General features: G+C 37.0%; 1 long non-coding RNA gene across 2 annotated transcripts; it reads right to left on the minus strand.

The window, feature by feature from the left end:
• Positions 1 to 3080: 3080 nt before the first annotated feature.
• On the minus strand, positions 3081 to 10627 carry LOC125182450 (uncharacterized). Of its 2 annotated transcripts, XR_010829996.1 has the most exons (5): positions 7848 to 10627; positions 7676 to 7718; positions 7077 to 7387; positions 5836 to 6053; positions 3081 to 5615 (listed from the first exon to the last, which is right to left on the minus strand). It is a non-coding gene; the product is annotated as an uncharacterized lncRNA (long non-coding RNA). The 2 variants fall into 2 exon arrangements; XR_007162242.2 differs by having other exon boundaries at positions 3081 to 6053.
• Positions 10628 to 16915: the final 6288 nt, after the last annotated feature.

A 16915-nucleotide genomic window follows, 5' to 3' on the forward strand; every position in this document is an offset into this window, starting at 1 on the left:
AAGTTAGCTTCCAGTTCCTCTTTTTTCTCCTTTAATGTTATTAACCCTAACCTGATGTTAACATTAATACTATTAAGTAATAGTCACATTAAATTGAAACTACTGCTCTGAGAGCATGGGAGGAAAAACAGGACTTGAAAGATCTCTGTAAACAAAAAGTTATTTTCTAGTTAGCTTGCAGGCAGAGGAAAGAATAGCTATCAGTGTTCCGGTGGGTGCCCCTACACCCTCTATGACTACTCCTAGAGGCCTTGAGAAACATTAAAATTAAATAATTAAATTCGAATCCAACAATTTTGAATTAGGGCGTACTAGTCCCAACAAAGCAACAGTCACAGGAAATTTGAAGGCAATAAAAAAACTGGAGCTCCTGATTTACTCTTCAGTTGTGGTGGCCTTCTGCATGCAAAGTCATTGCAGCTATGCTGCTATATGACAACCTGGTGAAAAAGGATTTCATAAAAGCCAAGCTAGAAGTACGATTTTAAATTTTCTTTTTAAGTGTATAAAGCTTTAATTAGCACTGCTCAGCTGGAAAGCTTATAAATATTTGAACAGCAGTAAGATGTAGTTTACTTTTACTTATAACTTAGCATAAATTGGGGCCTCATAATTATCAAAACAGCAGTATCCTCTCTGAGATCGTTTTAAGAGGATCATGTTTCCTGATCAGTGTTGGGAATAACTAATTTTAATGAGAGCCATTGAACCTTTATAATGTACTTCCTTTTTATTCTTTGAAAGGATTACTAATGTTCAGAGCTCCGTTCGTACTGGATTAGGCTGTTCCATATCACTTTTTGTGACGAGTGATAGAATTCTGTTTTATTCGGTTGTTCCAAAGATAATTGGCAATGTTTAACTAAATATTAAATATGATCCCCCATGAAGGTTTTAAATCTAAATTTTGAGTAACTGTATAATGTGAGAGTTGTTTTGAACAGTTTATTTCAGATGTTGGTACACTACCAGTGAAAACTATATTTAACTGTCAAAGCTACACCTTTGTCTATAAACGTTAGCAGGATCCAAATGTTTTCCTGTAGGAAAAAGAATAGCTATATAAAAAAAAAAAAGTTATAACAACGGTATGTTTCTAATTTGCTCAAGTTTCTTACGTGCCAGATATCACTTAGAAGAATTCTGGTCTGAGTAAAACTCCTTTGTGACTACATATGCGCTAACTACATGGGTGATAGGGATTCCTTTAAAAATACCCTGTTATTCCCAGTAGCCGTTTTCTCTCGACTCATACAAGATTCACTTCCCATTACAACTCTCTATCATTTAGCGTACCTTTAACTCCAGAGCCTGCCAACATTATCACTGTTAACTCCTACCCACTGGGGATCTCATTATGAAAAGAAATCAGGTGCTCCAAATTCTATTAGTTTCATTCATAATTAATAGTGGATGAGATCCTCAGCCTTATATGCCTGTTAACAGCCTCCTGGATGTTTCCCACTGACAATTTTGTACAGGATAATATTTAGTCCAGCATAACAGAAAGTATTTTAATTATACTATCTCTGATTTCAAGTACAGGAGGATCTCCAGATGCCAAAGCTTTACTTGTGTAAGCATTCTTCTTTGGTGCAAGATAAAGTAAAAATAAACTAAACTTAACAGAATTCCCCATCGCTCAAGAGGGTATTTTATTTGACCCTTCTCTGTTCTCGTTAGGCCTCAATATTGCTCTTCACAAGGTTTCTGCATTTTGGTTGCATGAATTTCCTTCTGAAGAACACTTTTTTATTTGCTTGAGATCCCATGGCAACCATGGCAACAACAGGATGAGCAGACAGGGTTTCCAGTTCAAACTAGATACCAAACACAATCTCAGATTTGTTACGCATCTGGAGAGTATACATTTGAAACAAATGCTTTACGTGGAGGTACTGCACCCTACACAGGAAAACTTCCAACTTCTATGGAGGCGAAACATCTGTTTTTCAAAATATTTCTCACAAAAATATTTATGAAATTCCAGAAGGATCCAGTAGGAGTTCACTGAGATTTTACGTCATTAGTCTAAAGCAGCTAATATTATAATAAGTTCACTGTAGACGTGAATATAATTGAAATATTACAGATACCTTCCCCCCCTGCCTTCTGTAACATCCTCACATACTCAACATCACCGTGAAAGTGAAGTTCAGTAATTATAAACCTACTCCAAATGCTCAGCTAGAACAGAATTTCTCTGTTTCTAAGAAAGGATCATTGTTGAAATAAAAATGAGTAGATGGGAACCGTAAGTAACTTGATACATTAGAAGCCCTTCAAAACAGCAGGTAAATGTCCTACTACAAGGAGTTGTTCACATCTCTTGAATAAATTGACAGGATTCCGAATGAAAGTAATACTGTAGCACAAAGAGAAGCCATTTACTTGTTTTGGCAGCTAGTGTTTTGGTTCTGACTACAGTAGCTCCCTAAGTTTTAGCTAAGCTTGCCACACATTGTGTGTTTCTCCCTGTTTGTTTGAAATACACGTTCTCCTGTTGGGAAACCAGAAAGCATTGGCATACATGATGTGCTGCAACTTGTTGCCATCCTCCTAGGTTTAGGATGCAGGGTTTTCCAGAGGAATCATCTGTGCTGTGGTTGTATAGAGTGCAAGCGTTCTTGTTTGGATTTAAACATATTCCTCAAGGTTACAACTGGGTGAAGAGTCCTGGGAGCAGTGTCCTGAGCGTTCAATACAAGTCCCAGTCTCTTAATGCTTATTTTGCTGTAACTGCTGGCGCGGCCACATACTTCCCTTCATATTGCATCCACATTCCACGTGAATATTAGTACTTCAGTCACAAATTTCTATATCGTGCAGAATCACTGATTTAATGCCAGTATGTTGGAAGCACACATTTCACATCAGTAGCTCCTATCTAGGCCTCCATTCCAAAACCACTACTTCCTAGATGGTGCAAGACAGAATTTAATGTATGATACAGAGACCAAATCTGTGGACAGAACCCCTCCTTGGAGCAGGCTTGGCCCGTATAATATGCTGAAGAGCTGTCACTCTTGAATTTGGCTCCCACTGCTTAAATGTGACTCTGAATGTGATCATCACTCTAGATGTGATTCCCATGAGAATCTTATTCAGGATGGATCAAATTAAATTTTTTCCAGTTTGTTTAATTTCTGTCACCGTCACCATGGTGATAAGCTCTGCAGGAATTAACAGAATCACTTGAAATATATTCAATAGATAGTCACCCCATATCCATTTTCATGTGTGACGTCCTTCAGATGATAGCTCAGAATACTGTTAATGCTGAGGTCCAACAGACTTCTGTAAATACTTAAACTACATTGATCCATCTACTAACAGCATCGGAAGGCATTTGTTACCATTTAAAGTATATTATTTCACTTCTTTTGGACCAGTTCCAAAGTTTAGCACTGCATATGGACAAGTCCCATAGCTTTCTATTTATTTATTTAAGAGGAGAATTAAATCGGAAAAGTAGTGCATTATCCACGGTTATAAGCAATGCACTTCTGCGGAAAAGGTTTTAAGGATTTATTCAGCAGTATCGGTAGTAATTTTATAGACTACTTCTCCATTATGTGTTCTTCGCATTATTGTACAGTGTTCTTTTTTTTTTTTTTTTTTAATTCTGTAATACTATTGTGCTATCTGCATTCTCTTCAGTAGGTGACTCTATGTGATGAATTTTAAGTATAAAATTATTCAAGGGATGTATACATACCTTGCTATATTTGGCATGAAAAATAAGGAACAGAGTTTGCAAACAAGAAAATAAATAAGCTAGATATATCATAAACAATACAGGGCAAAAAAACATTATTTAATCACAGGCAGTAAGACATCATTATCTTGGAGTTGAGGTTGCTAAGCAACATAACTGGTACAAAAGCTACATAGCAAAAACGTTCCTGTTAATGAATCATAAGTTTGGTAGTGTCCAAAGTAACACAGATTAAACTTATAAGATTTCATATGCTCCCTTGCCTGTACAAACAAGAAAAGTCATAGTAAAAATACGTTATCTCATTGCCCATTTTTCATTATTTTTTAATTTTGTTCAACCATTTATCACTGTACAATAATATGGTATAGAAAATATAGTTCTGAAGACAACGCATAATGGATAGTAGTATAAATTTCAAGTAAGGGCAGAATTTTCAAAACACATTTTCACTTAGTACACACACTGCGGAAAATGCCTTACCTGAAGACCTCATGTGCTCTCCTTAGTTCATAAAAATGCCTTGGCTGTGGAATTTACAGGCCTACCAGGGATTTTGGTCTCTAGGACTAAATCCTACTTTTCATTCCAGGTTCATCAGTTTGCTCTGGAGACATAAAAATCACTCCAGAAACCATTGGCAAAAAGACAAAACAAGTATATTATAAATCTCCTTCAAACATTTTGTAGATACATTGAATTTTACAGAACATCCCACTAGTTACAAACTGTATTCCAGGTATTTACTAAATAAGTACTCTGATGTGAAGAGAGGCTAAACACACCAAAATGGCGACTGCAGAAGTTTGTCACGTAGCTGTTATTTACAGTAAAATATATCAGGATGTGTGGATCACAGAAAAGAAGTGGGAAACAAAATAAACAATTTTTATTTTTTCCAGGAGAGGCAAAAACTGAAATCTTCATTCTCGTTAAAACAGAATCTTACAATTTCAGAAACTATTTCTACAGCCTTCCTCAGCTTTGTGCGTATCCTTGCACTTAAAGTTTGTACACAGCTGATGCCGGTGGAACATATCAGTCTTGGGCCTTACCACTACCATCACCAGCTCTCTGAAACCCCCCCAGCAGCCACAACCTCACCACAATTTCTTTTAATTTTATTTATTTATTTATTTATTGGCCTTCCAAAGCTTTATGAAAGCTCCTTAATGGTGTTTCATCAATGCTTTTCCTGAGCTCAGCCTGCTGGTCTGAGGGCGATAGCTTTGGGCCTACCATCTTTTGAAAATAATTTAGTGTGCCATGTACAATCACATGGACCTGGGAGCCCTACTTGTTAAAGGAACTGAACATATGGTTCAATATATGCATGTTACATGTCCTTGGCTTCACTGCTGAAATGAAACCTTACAGAAGATAACCACATAAATTTAAAGTTGAGATAAAATCGAATCTAAATAAAAACCACAGAAGCTATTTTACCACTCAGAGTTCATGCTGAACTAGATGGCTAAGCAGCTGGGCCAGAAATAGGCCTGCTGCCTCTTAGAGAGGCATCTCAGTTGTACGTGCTATGTCAGAGCCCTCATCCAGGATTTAATTAAAGATGATAAACTTTATTAGCGAATGACCTTGTATTTTATGGCATGAATCAAGACTAGCCTTACCTGATAGAAGATGGAGTAGAATATAATGCCAAACTGTACATTTCTTGAGTTCACCTTCAGACAAACTGAATTTATACATTTTCTTGATGTATGTGAAATCAGCTTTAGATTATTATTATTTTTTTATTTTATTTCTTTATTTTTTAAGGGAGGACATCTGTAAATGCCAGATGAGCATCTTTTAGTTGGATTTATTGAGGGAGTCAGAACAGGAGTTTGCATACAGTCAGCATGTAGCCATTGTTTATTTGAAATAAAGCTGCAGCCTAACAAAAGAAAGATAAAAACATCTGTTAAAAGTTTTGTTTAACAAAATTCACAGTATCTACAGTAATTAGTTTCTAATAATAACAAATTATTTCATTTTCTTCCCCTTCCTTCCATCTTCCAGTACTTTCTTCCTCACGTAATTATGCATGCTTGGTGGGCTGCAGCTGGATGCAACCTTTTGTGGTACCGTGTGCTCTTCCTCCTTCTGTTTCTTACCTGCAGATTGTATTCAAGGTTACTCCCAGTGGTTGGGGTCTTTCAGTCTTAACTAAAAGAGGTTACCATTACGTTTATGCTGCAAATGGTGTAACTCTGAAGATTCTTTTTGTTGTAGATTTTGTGTTTTTCCTTTGGATCTTTGTTCATTTGTACTCATCCCAAGGGCATTCCAATACTCATTCCAAATTCTTGAGTGTTTTTCCTCAGCTAGTCCACTGACCAAAAGCATTGCAGCAAGATGGGGAAAAAAAAAAAAAAAAGAAAATACATTAAATATCCAGTTAAAGATTTCTGCTGACTTCAGTAAACATTAGATCAAGCAAATAACCATCCATCAAACAGGGTTGATTAACGCATTCCAGTGAGAACAGATTTCATTAGCAAAGCTTACAGAAAGAAAACATTCATTCTTGTTTTTCTAAGCTATCTTTTAATGGTTGGAGCACAAAGTTACAGCACCTTGGCAGTGATCTTTTCTGTTGGTTACCAGCACATGACCTTGACCAAAGGAAGGTCAATGTTTTTGGTTATTATACCAAATTCTCATATAGGAACCCCAGCAGAGGTCAAATAACTAATTGTCCAGGGAGCATGGGGTGTCTTTACAAACCATTAAACTGAATACAATTCTTTTGCATCTTAGCTGAATGTCTAAGCAAACAGATTAGATTTCTCATTGCAGGAACAACTTTCTTTGACGGATATCATCTCTCTGGCTTCTTTAACCTATTCAGCATGCAAATTTGAATAACTTGTTACGCCAGGTTGTATTCTTAGGCAGTTTGAACTTCCAGATTTCTTTGTTTTAAGTTTAACTTTAATCAGATGACAATGATTTAAATGCCCAACTTTCTTCTTCTTTTACTCCTGTGCTCAGAAGGAAAGACTATCAATCTCCTGTGGCATTACCCACATAAATCTATGAAGTTATGTTAATTTGGACTAAGAACTTTCCAAACCCATGTGTAGTTATCATTTGTGTTAATAGCTGTACTTTTGCTGATTTATTTTTTCCTTTTTCAGTAACATTTATAAAAACTACTTATAACCAACCTCATTGTTCCACCTTATTTAAGAGCTATTTAATATAATGGCTTTCTTGCTTTCCTCTCTATATGATCAGGGAAGGGAAGGAAGCCCATGAAAAAAAAAAAAAAGGAGAGGAAAAAAAAAAAGAGAACCATCGTTTTGATAGCACTGCAATAATGAATAGTTATTGCAGCCACTAAACTACTTACGTAAATGACCCATCCAGCGATTACCCGTCAGCTTCATCTCTGGAGCTGATTGAACCTGCGATCCCTGTGTGGTCTCCTCAAGGGCATCTTTCTAATTTTCAGGCATAAGCAGTTATCTTCCTCTGATCAGAACCTGTTCCTTTTCTTCCTGAGCAGGGTATTGTCCTGAAGCCTCCCTGTAATTCATGGTGGTTGTTTTTCACTGTTCTGAGTGCAGTTCAACACCCTCAGAGCTCCCTTCCCTCAGAGGGAATGACAAAAGTAGCTGACCACTGCCTCACTTTTGAAATAACCAGTTTAAGACAAAAGAACTAGGGAAAAAAAGAGATAAGTAACTGTAAATGGTTTGCATACGTGCTAACCAAATCAAGATTTACACCAGCTTTGCCTGCCCTTAGGTTGAGCAAGAATTCCTTTTTCTAAGTGAGGGCTTACTTTCCACACATTTTGCCCTTCTTTCTGCCTTCTTAAAATGGAAGAAAGGAGTATTCAAGGCTGGACTGAGTCCACTGAGTACTTTGGCAGCATCTCTGCTCTTCCCCAGGAAGTCTGTATTTCAAAGGAGTGGGATACAAAGCCTGGCACAGTTTGGTACCTACCCTGTGACTGAGGAGCTGATGCACACTGCTTGGATGACATCAGCTGGAGAGAAGAAAAGGCACCTGTTAGTCCACTGCCATTCGCCTCCTTTCCTTGTCCGTGTGAGCCAGACCTGCTCATTCCACTCTCTGTGCATCAGGCTCTTTTTGCCAGTAAAACAGTTTCACTCACCTAAATTTCATGTAGTCCACAGATGGACACCTGGGGTGGCCACCCCTCTTAGGTCCATTCTGCCAAAGCTCTGTCAATGGATGTCTTTTCCCACTTCGCTATGGAAATTGTTGCATAGATTAGGGATTTGCATCAGTTCACAACTATTTTCTACAAGAAATCTTGTAGCCAGGAACTAGAAGGCTTGTATAACAATATTTCCCTGTCCTTCAGCTGCTCCACACTCCCGTACCATCTCACATGGCAATGCTTCTTTTGAAACTTCTGCCTGGCAGCCTGCTCCAGTCTCCCACAGAGAACCTGAAAAATACCATTCTTTTCCTGCAATTCTTTTGAGACATTTACTGTCGTATTACAGTAGGCAAGATTATAAAGAAACAAAATGCCATGACCAAGGATTTCTGTACTAGGTAACAATTTAAGCTGCAGTTATATAGTAGGAGATTGTTATGATAGCAGTTTATTGCAGCTTTGCAAGAAACTGTGTGCCAAGTTGCAGTCATTTTTAGAAATGGTCACTTTTAACCATGAAGCTTCCATTGCCTTGGACAACAGTCTCTCAAGTGCTTCAGCATGTTTTTCCTTTATACTTAACTAGCATTTCATAGCTTAAACTGTAGAAGAGTGAAATTTTCTTTTCCTTCCTCATTTCATACTGTTGCATCTTCTTTTAAAATATATATTTGCGTTTCTGTTTTTTGTTTCTTTTACCTCTGAACCTTCCCTCTTGAGCAGGATGGTTGGCTGCAAATTGTACATAAATTATGCACTTATCTTTCCCCTTCATCCGTTTTAGAGGCACTGAAATATTGTTGTTTTCCTTAATAATATTTATATATTTATATTTATGCAAATATATATATTTAATAAAAACAAATTGAATCAAAATAAAATCTCTCTGAGAATATTGTACACATGGTACAGTACTTTTCCCTCAGGCACATGGAAAGAGCTTTGCTCTAATATCTGTGGGAGCTGCTGTAGATTTTTATCTTTCTAATCTCATAATCATCATTAATGTTTTTAAATTCCAGATGGTAGCAACAAAAAACCTGGAATAGGGAGCAAAAAAAGACATACCTCATACCAGTTTCCATTAGAAGCTTGATTTGTGGGTTCCTAGCCTTTATGATTATATGCTTATGTGCATTTCAAAGCCAATGACACCAGTTTTCTGGACTGTACCCAATTCTTGGTAGTCTGCACTGGAAAAAATGCCAATGTTTTTGAGATCTCAAAAACATTTTTATTCTAGATTAGATCCAACACCCTCCCATGAAAAAAGAGATGACTTGCACTGAGCTTGGACTTCACCACCACCCAATTAACTCTCTTCCCATTTTCACCAGCATCCCAAAATCGTGCCTATGAAATCCTTGCCAAGTGAAATAGGTATGCTTTTTCCTGAAATATGTTTCTGGTTTGATCATATTCTAAATAGTAATAAGAAGAATAATTGAAAAATTTACCACCAGCTGTAGTTTGATGCATTTTTTGTCACTGTAGAATTACATCCCAAATTTCAACAGTCCACTAGTGCTTTAAGGCAAGAAATGAATCTGACTCTAGAAAATGGCAGCTGTGATGTCTTCACATGATTATACTTACACCCTATTTAGTCTTGTAAAGCATGAGAGAACTACATTTAAGATTTCATAGAAATTAAGCTCAGCCAGCAGAGCCATAGCTCATAACACCTGTACTGGTTTACTGACGTAAGAAAAATCTGCTCAGCCAGTTGAGTTATGAGTCCTGCAAATAATTCTTTTATTTACAACTAACTGTAACCTACATCAACTGCAAGAGTAGGTGTTAGGTTTTATCATACAATTTAAAAACATACTATTGTGATTTATTTAAGAGAGCTGACTAAGCTTCTTGTGGGAAATAGTGATGAGCTCCATCCTGCAAGCGGCAGGTGGGTAGAGATAGGAGCAACGTTAACCCTGATAGTGAACTGTTAACTAGAAGCTTCCCTGATTCACTGGATTGTACTCTACTTAGCGTACAACATGGCCACGTGGTTTTACAAAGTCATACATTGTTAATTTTAACTTTCTGTTTTTGTTTCCAAAGTATAGTGAGTTTCATAAGAAACTGTGTATGTTATATAGCTGGAACAATATTTTACCATTTGAAGTTAAAATTAGCAATTTGAAGTTTCTCCTACTATTAATGTGTGTTTTCTCAGAAGATGATTTTGTCGTTAATGCAAAAGCAGTAGAATGTCAAGTTTACATGAGTAATGGTAAAATGAAAATATCGTATTTTGCCAACTCGCAGTCCTGAAATAGTCACATTAGCGTAGCAACAATAAGTACAGAGCTCAGAGAAACACACTAAGTTTTCATAAATACAATCATCATTTCTCACCTCTTGTTGGCCTTGTATCTGTAGCCACATGAAGGGCAAACGTGATAATTTCCAGTGTAAGCACTTGCATTGACTCTTTTTCCAACTTTTAATTCTTACATTTTGCCTTGCAGAGGGCAAATTGGAGACTCTGCTTCTCTCATTCTGTGATCCAGCTCCTGTTGAGCCATTAGCAAAACAACTGGTATGCTGATTTGTTAGAGGCTTTTTGGTTGCTTCTCACATTTCACCAATATACTTACGTAGGCAAGACCATGAGGCAAGTCAGTTGTTCTGAATCGTGCTAAAAACAATAATAGTAGAGCCAAGACATTTCTTAACTAAAAAACCTATCTATATGCCCTCTGCCATCCCCCCAAAACAACACACCTTGTGCTAACTTGTTCAGGAGTTTTGCTGTTGGACGTTATTAAGGAGTGATCTTACAGTTAGATACTGTTCTTGCTTTTTTGAGCTGTCCAATAATTACTAAAAGGAGAAAAGAAGAGCATTGGAAATATTTTTGTGCATTTTTTTCCAGTTAGCTAAACAAGTTTATACACAGTTTCATTAATTATGTTTAACATAAGCTGGATGGTTTGAGATCTTTGTTTTACCATATACTGCTATTTCATCTCAGCTTTAGGTCTTACAGTTCACAAGCAACTGCTGTCAGGTTAAAAAAGTTTAAAGATCTTTTAAAAATGTTAAAATTGAACCTCTAGCCACAAAACTATGTCTTGGACAACAGAAAGGAGGAAGGTATGGGGACAATTTCAAATATTTGCTAAATTGCTTTACTCAGAGGAGTAGGGCAAAAAAGGAGCATTATGAAAGGAAACAATGGTTTGGGTATTTATGTGGATGTGTTTTAGGCCCCTGCTCTAACAGCTTTTCTTGAATGTTGCTGAAGATGGTCACTGTCATACACAAAGTACCTTTGACGCTTAATGTACAACTCATTAGGGCCTGTGGTGTGGTTACAGGAAAAAAAATAGAAATCAAGGGTTCACTGCACTGTATTAAGCTATTGGTTTCAACTGGATTCCACTCAGACACAAGGACTGATTGTGCATGCAGGGTATGAACTCTTTGGGCACAGATAATATGTTTGCAGTACTGTGACAACATCTTTTACCCAAAAAGTCATGGGTGGGCTTATTTTGCTAAGTAAAACACTTTCAAAGTACACTTCCTAATTGTCCCCGCTTACCTGCTTTGGCTTTTTTTGCTTTGTGGATAATTTTTGGTGTGTACTAACTAGACTAGTTTCAGTTGAAACTATTAACATGCATTTAGTTCACAGAGTAAGATATTACCTAGTTAGATGTAAATTCCTCACCCCTCCAAAATGCATATCTAATGAATACTCTAGTGAGTCTGCAACATCACCTGCTTGTTTTTGTGATCCTCACCCACTGATTCACCCGTTTTGCTAAGACAGGCACAGCCTACAGAACTAAAGAGCTCACAGAAGATCAGACTTAATTTTAAGACTTTTCAGAGTGTGATCTAGGTCTTCTACTTCTTTTCATTGTGCCGTGAAAAATAAAACACCAATCCAGATCCTAAGAGCTGCTAATAGCATCATAGTTATAAAACAGAAATATGACATAGAAGCCTCAAATCTGGAATCAAAGTAGGCTCTAGGTCTCCAACTAAAGGGGGACTGAGGCCACCAGAGAGAGTGAAAGGGGGAGAAAGTTCCGTCTCACTTCAGCACTGTAGGAAAAGCAATTAAATCAGAAAGTGAGTCTCTTCTCTTTCTGTCCCTACTGTCAAAACAGAAGATGGAATAACTTCTGACTTACTAGGTCAGCATAGTCCTCAAGGCTTTGCAAAATAATGAAGATGAGAGTACTTTCTTAAGCCTAAGGCTTGCCCTCTCAAAAAGATAAATATAAGTCATACACACACAAACGTATGTATCGATTACTTTTTATATGTCACTGAGCACTTCTGGAGACACTGTCATCAACTGAGGCAGAACAGGGAATGTATTGTAAGCGTTAATAATCAGTGTTAAAAAACACTAATGCATATTTTCATAGAAAGTAATGCATCTTCCATATATGCCAATTCACTTCAAGACACATTTCAAATTACAGGTTTGCATGATTCTAGTAGAGTTAACCTGACCTTGTTCTTTAGAAAAAAGTCTTTTGAGGTGAAATATGTAACTGTTCTCATATGACCTCAAATTCAGCCACTTTCCACCTCCCACATAAACTATGGCCATGTCCCTGTTACGAATTACTCAGTTGAGTGGGAATGTTCATGCATTAACCACTTTTCACAGGAATTTACAAACTCAAAACCTAATCAGGGAAACCCATTTTGTGTGTTTCAAAAATTTTCAATCCATACGAAACAAAGTTAAAACATACGACATATCAAGCTTTTTTTCAGCTTGGGGCAGTGGAAGGTATTTTTCTTATTTCCTTTCTTTTTTTTTGTTTGTTCTTTTTTTAAAGAAAGCTTTTACAATTTCATAAAGACAGCTAAAGCAGGATATGCTAATTCTATGGCATTTGGGAAATGGTATGTATCATTTTAAGGCTAATTTGATAAATTGCCATAATTAAGGTCTTCATAATGGCTAGCTCTAATGCAGTTGCTCAGATAAACAAGAGTAGTATGATGCCTGCCCTTTGTTCTTTTTAAGAAAAAGCTGTAGCTTGACTCAGACACTGGTAACAGAATGGGCTGATTGCTCCTGCATCACGCCCTGTAGGATGGAAAATGTTCAAGAGTAAAGGGCAGAGTTTAGCAGAACAGAGACAGCATGCATGCATAATGGAAATTGTTTGTTTTCTTGTATATGCAGTAGTATATAAGCCTTCTTCTCACCTCTACTTACCAAGGGAAACAGAATTTGGCTCTTAGAAATCATGTAATTAGTGACTCAATTTGAAAGCAGATAAATTAATGATAATAGTATCCAAAGAAATCTTTCTAGGATACAGGCTGACTACCAACATACACTTAGTTTATGCTTAAATAATACCTGAAGTAAACTTGGAGAAATGATGTGTATTTGCCTGCTTAACTCCAAAGATAAAGAACCAAGATACACTACTACACATTTTGGTTATGTTGAGCTCTGTGAAGACCACTGAGCTTACATGCCAGCTTGAGATCAGAAGTTTTGCTGCCCTGTACTACCTTAAGGTCAGTAAAGGGAAAAAGGTGCTTTCAAGAGCGTCCATGTCTTAGGTGGGGATCAACCTCAGTGCAGCTGATCCCTCTTTTATTTCTATAGAGAACTTCAGTTGTGGAACTTAGTTACGCGATTGATATTAAATGGGTTGAATTTAAACTTGGGACTCTGCAAGTTCATATAAGGAAAGGTTTGGGTCCACAATGCTCATCTTGATCAAATTTTAGAATATGCAAGAGAATTCTCATTAGTCATCCATAGTGAAAATAGAAAATTTTATTTAGTCAATAAATAAAATGGAAAGCTTAAGAAATTAACACATAACCCCTCACTAGATTCACACTTTTTTCACTATTCCTTGAGCAATAGAGAATATTGCTCAATATTTTGAGCTCAGTATGGATTGCTGGTGTCCAGACAACCCATATCCAACAGAAACCTTTGAAGGAAGTCATTATTATCCAGATACTGAATGGATAAACTAGGTAGAAAAAGAATTCTCTCTAAATAGAATTCAAGTGGGAAAGAACAGAACACTTCACCTGTGATATTTATGACTTTACTATCACATCTATAAGGAGAAGATACACTTTTCATATTAACTAGACATTTCTGGAAGAACACATTGCTGTCAGAGTAGCACTCCTGCCTTTAAGAATTTCAGAATGGCAGCTGAAAAGGCGTCATATTTCTTATGTTTTTAATATAATATTACAATATTGTATTTGATTTGTACTTAATTACAGGAGGAAAGCATATAATCTATTTAATGAGACAAAAGTTAAATATAGAAGAAAGGGGTAATATAAAGTATAATGAAATTCTGCAGCTGCTTGTATTTAGGGAAATAATAAATTCTAGCCAAGAAGTTGAAGAATTGAAAGAGGAAGCAAATTCTCATTGCATGCCTGAAGATTGAAGGGCTATTCACCAGGGTACTAATAATCTTCAGAGCCAATAGCTCAAGATCTCATTAAACCATAGAATAGATTATGCATATTAAAACACTAAGGTCAGGCTGATTGCTCAGATGTGCTGCAGACGTGTAAAATCGCACTTAGTTCTACTGCTAGCTATTTGTCCAACTTTACCAAAGTGTTTTTGAACTGCAAAATCAGTCTAAGAAATTCTGTACTGTGTATTTTATTTCCCAAATTGGTGAAATCGATTCACATTGTGTTTGGTACTACAAACTGCAGATATTCCGTCTTCAAAGGTTTAGTTCTTGCTTCAGTTCAGAAAATACGATGCACTATAAAGCCTTAAGCCTATTAAGAACATCGGAGAGATAGTAGGTTTTCACATCCTTTGGTTGTACAACCGTGATTCTCATTTACATAATCATCATACATGAATATGCTCTACAAAAAAGTTATCTACTGTGTTCAATCCATGTAACTAGTTACTAAAGCTGTAAAAGAAACGTTGTCTTTAGCTAAATTAATCTCTTCCAGAAAAAAAAAAGTCATCTTGTTCACTCATGAAAATGTGAAGGAAATTAAGTAACAAAATTGATATAAACAGGTAAAAAGATGTTCTTTTTTAAATATATAGTACTTAGTTTAATTAAATACTACATCAAGAATAAACAGTTCTAGAAACATTCACTTGATTCTTCATCCAAAAGTGTTAAAATACAATTTGATCACCATCCAGTCTTGGTAAGTTTCTTTTTGTTTTTTGGCAGTGAAGGCTTACTGTCTCATATAGCAATCCATACCAAACTCAACACCTAGAAGCTCAAGATTTTAGGGTTAAGAAAAGGTCCACATTTTTTTAAAAGGTACAAATAATTAACCGTTGCCAATAAGGTCTTTGGTAGGTTCACTGGCATTCAGGCTCTTCAGATCAGGATTAAATGTCTTATGGATACTTTACTGAAGTCATTCAGGCTCGCTCAGTATTATGAAAAGTGCCCCTGTGAGGTGACAGCACCCTAAGCACAAATGTCTTTACCAGTCAACAGAAGCTCCAAGATATTTTCAAGCCTTCAAAAACAAACGGACTGCATCTTATGAAGCTGCCAAAATGAAGCAGCCAACATGAAGCAAATAAATATCCGTAAGTACTTCCTCACCTGTATCTTTAAATCAGCCTGTAATATTAACTTTGATTGCTGGACTTAACTTTTCCATCTAGATAGTAAAATATTTACTTTCAGAACAGAAACATGTTCTCATACGACCAGTAAAAAAAGTCAACTTTGCTGTTGATGACATCCCTGTAGCTGTCCTTACCTTTGTCTAACCATTTGTATGACATTTCTTCATTTTTATTCCCTTATTGGCAAAGCAAGCAATTACTGGGCTGGGGTTGGGAGGGGAAAAGGGTGTGGGGAAGAAAAGAAAGCCTTGCAGACCAGCAGGATGGAAAAAGAACAATGCAGGAAGACAAGGAAAGACAGACTTGCTAGGTCTCACAGCAGCTGCCATTGCAGCACCTGACTTCTCATCTACAAAGGCTGCAGCCCTGCTCTGTCTCAGTTGGGTAAGAGCAGCCACAGGAGCTGCTTTTCACCTCCTGTGGCAAAAGAAATTCATTCTTCCCCTCACTTCTTGGGCATTAAAACCCAAGCTCGTTCATAGTGCTGAAAAATACTGGACTTACTCCGAATTTCTCTTACAGTATAGTCAGCCTACACCACTCTCCAAGCTGACTCTTGTCTCACTTTGAGTCTCTCATCTTCTCTACCAAATCAGTTCCAGTGAACCTCTCTCCAAAACTTTGATTTCAGTGCCTTGTACAGCAAAGTTATTCCTGTTGCTCCACTAGTTCTAATGGCTTTGCATTTACAGCATACTTCTCCCTTTCCTTCTCTGAAACTTGACTTATCAAAGTGACCAAAAAGATGCTGACAGACTCCAAATCTCATCTTCATAGAATCTTTTATGTTCTCAGTGGCTTTGCTTATCAGTCTTTATAACGTCAAAGAAAGGCCAAGTAGTAACTCCTCCCTCTACAACTTCATCTCATTGCATAAGCTGATAAAAGACAAGTCTCATTTTCCTGCAGCCTTGAGGGAAGCTCTGTGCCTGTTGTCACTCTCACCTAAGTGACATCATATATTCTCAGTATTTCCAAAAGTCATTTGTGTCTTTAAGTGATCTAAATCTCTTCTTACTGCTGGCTGTACTCCCAGATCCCAATCTTAGCAGTAGAATTGAAGGTGTGCCTTGTCACCTCCAGCTAGCTAACAAAAAATATTTTTTTCAACTTTGTTAGATCTTTTTCCTTTCCATCAAACTTTCTCTTTTCTTCCATTAAGAGGATACTTGAGCCTATTTCTCTTCTCGCTAAGCTACTGCCCAGGGGATGCATCTTTTCCTTTCACATTGTTCTCTAAATCCTTTTTCCTCTCTCTGATCCTGAAACCATAGCGGGTACTTTTGACATTACCCCTTTTCCTGCCTGTCACTCTGCTTTCTTTGGTTTGTTAGAAATACTGCTGCTAAAAACCCTTCTCAGCACCTGGTTTTGTCATTCCTTTATCTTCCATATCAGATCCAGGCTTTTCGTTTTCAGCTTCAGAAATCGACACCTCTTGCCTGTACTTACA

Source organism: Anser cygnoides, chromosome 3 (assembly GCF_040182565.1).
Source record: "Anser cygnoides isolate HZ-2024a breed goose chromosome 3, Taihu_goose_T2T_genome, whole genome shotgun sequence".
NCBI lineage: Eukaryota > Metazoa > Chordata > Aves > Anseriformes > Anatidae > Anser > Anser cygnoides.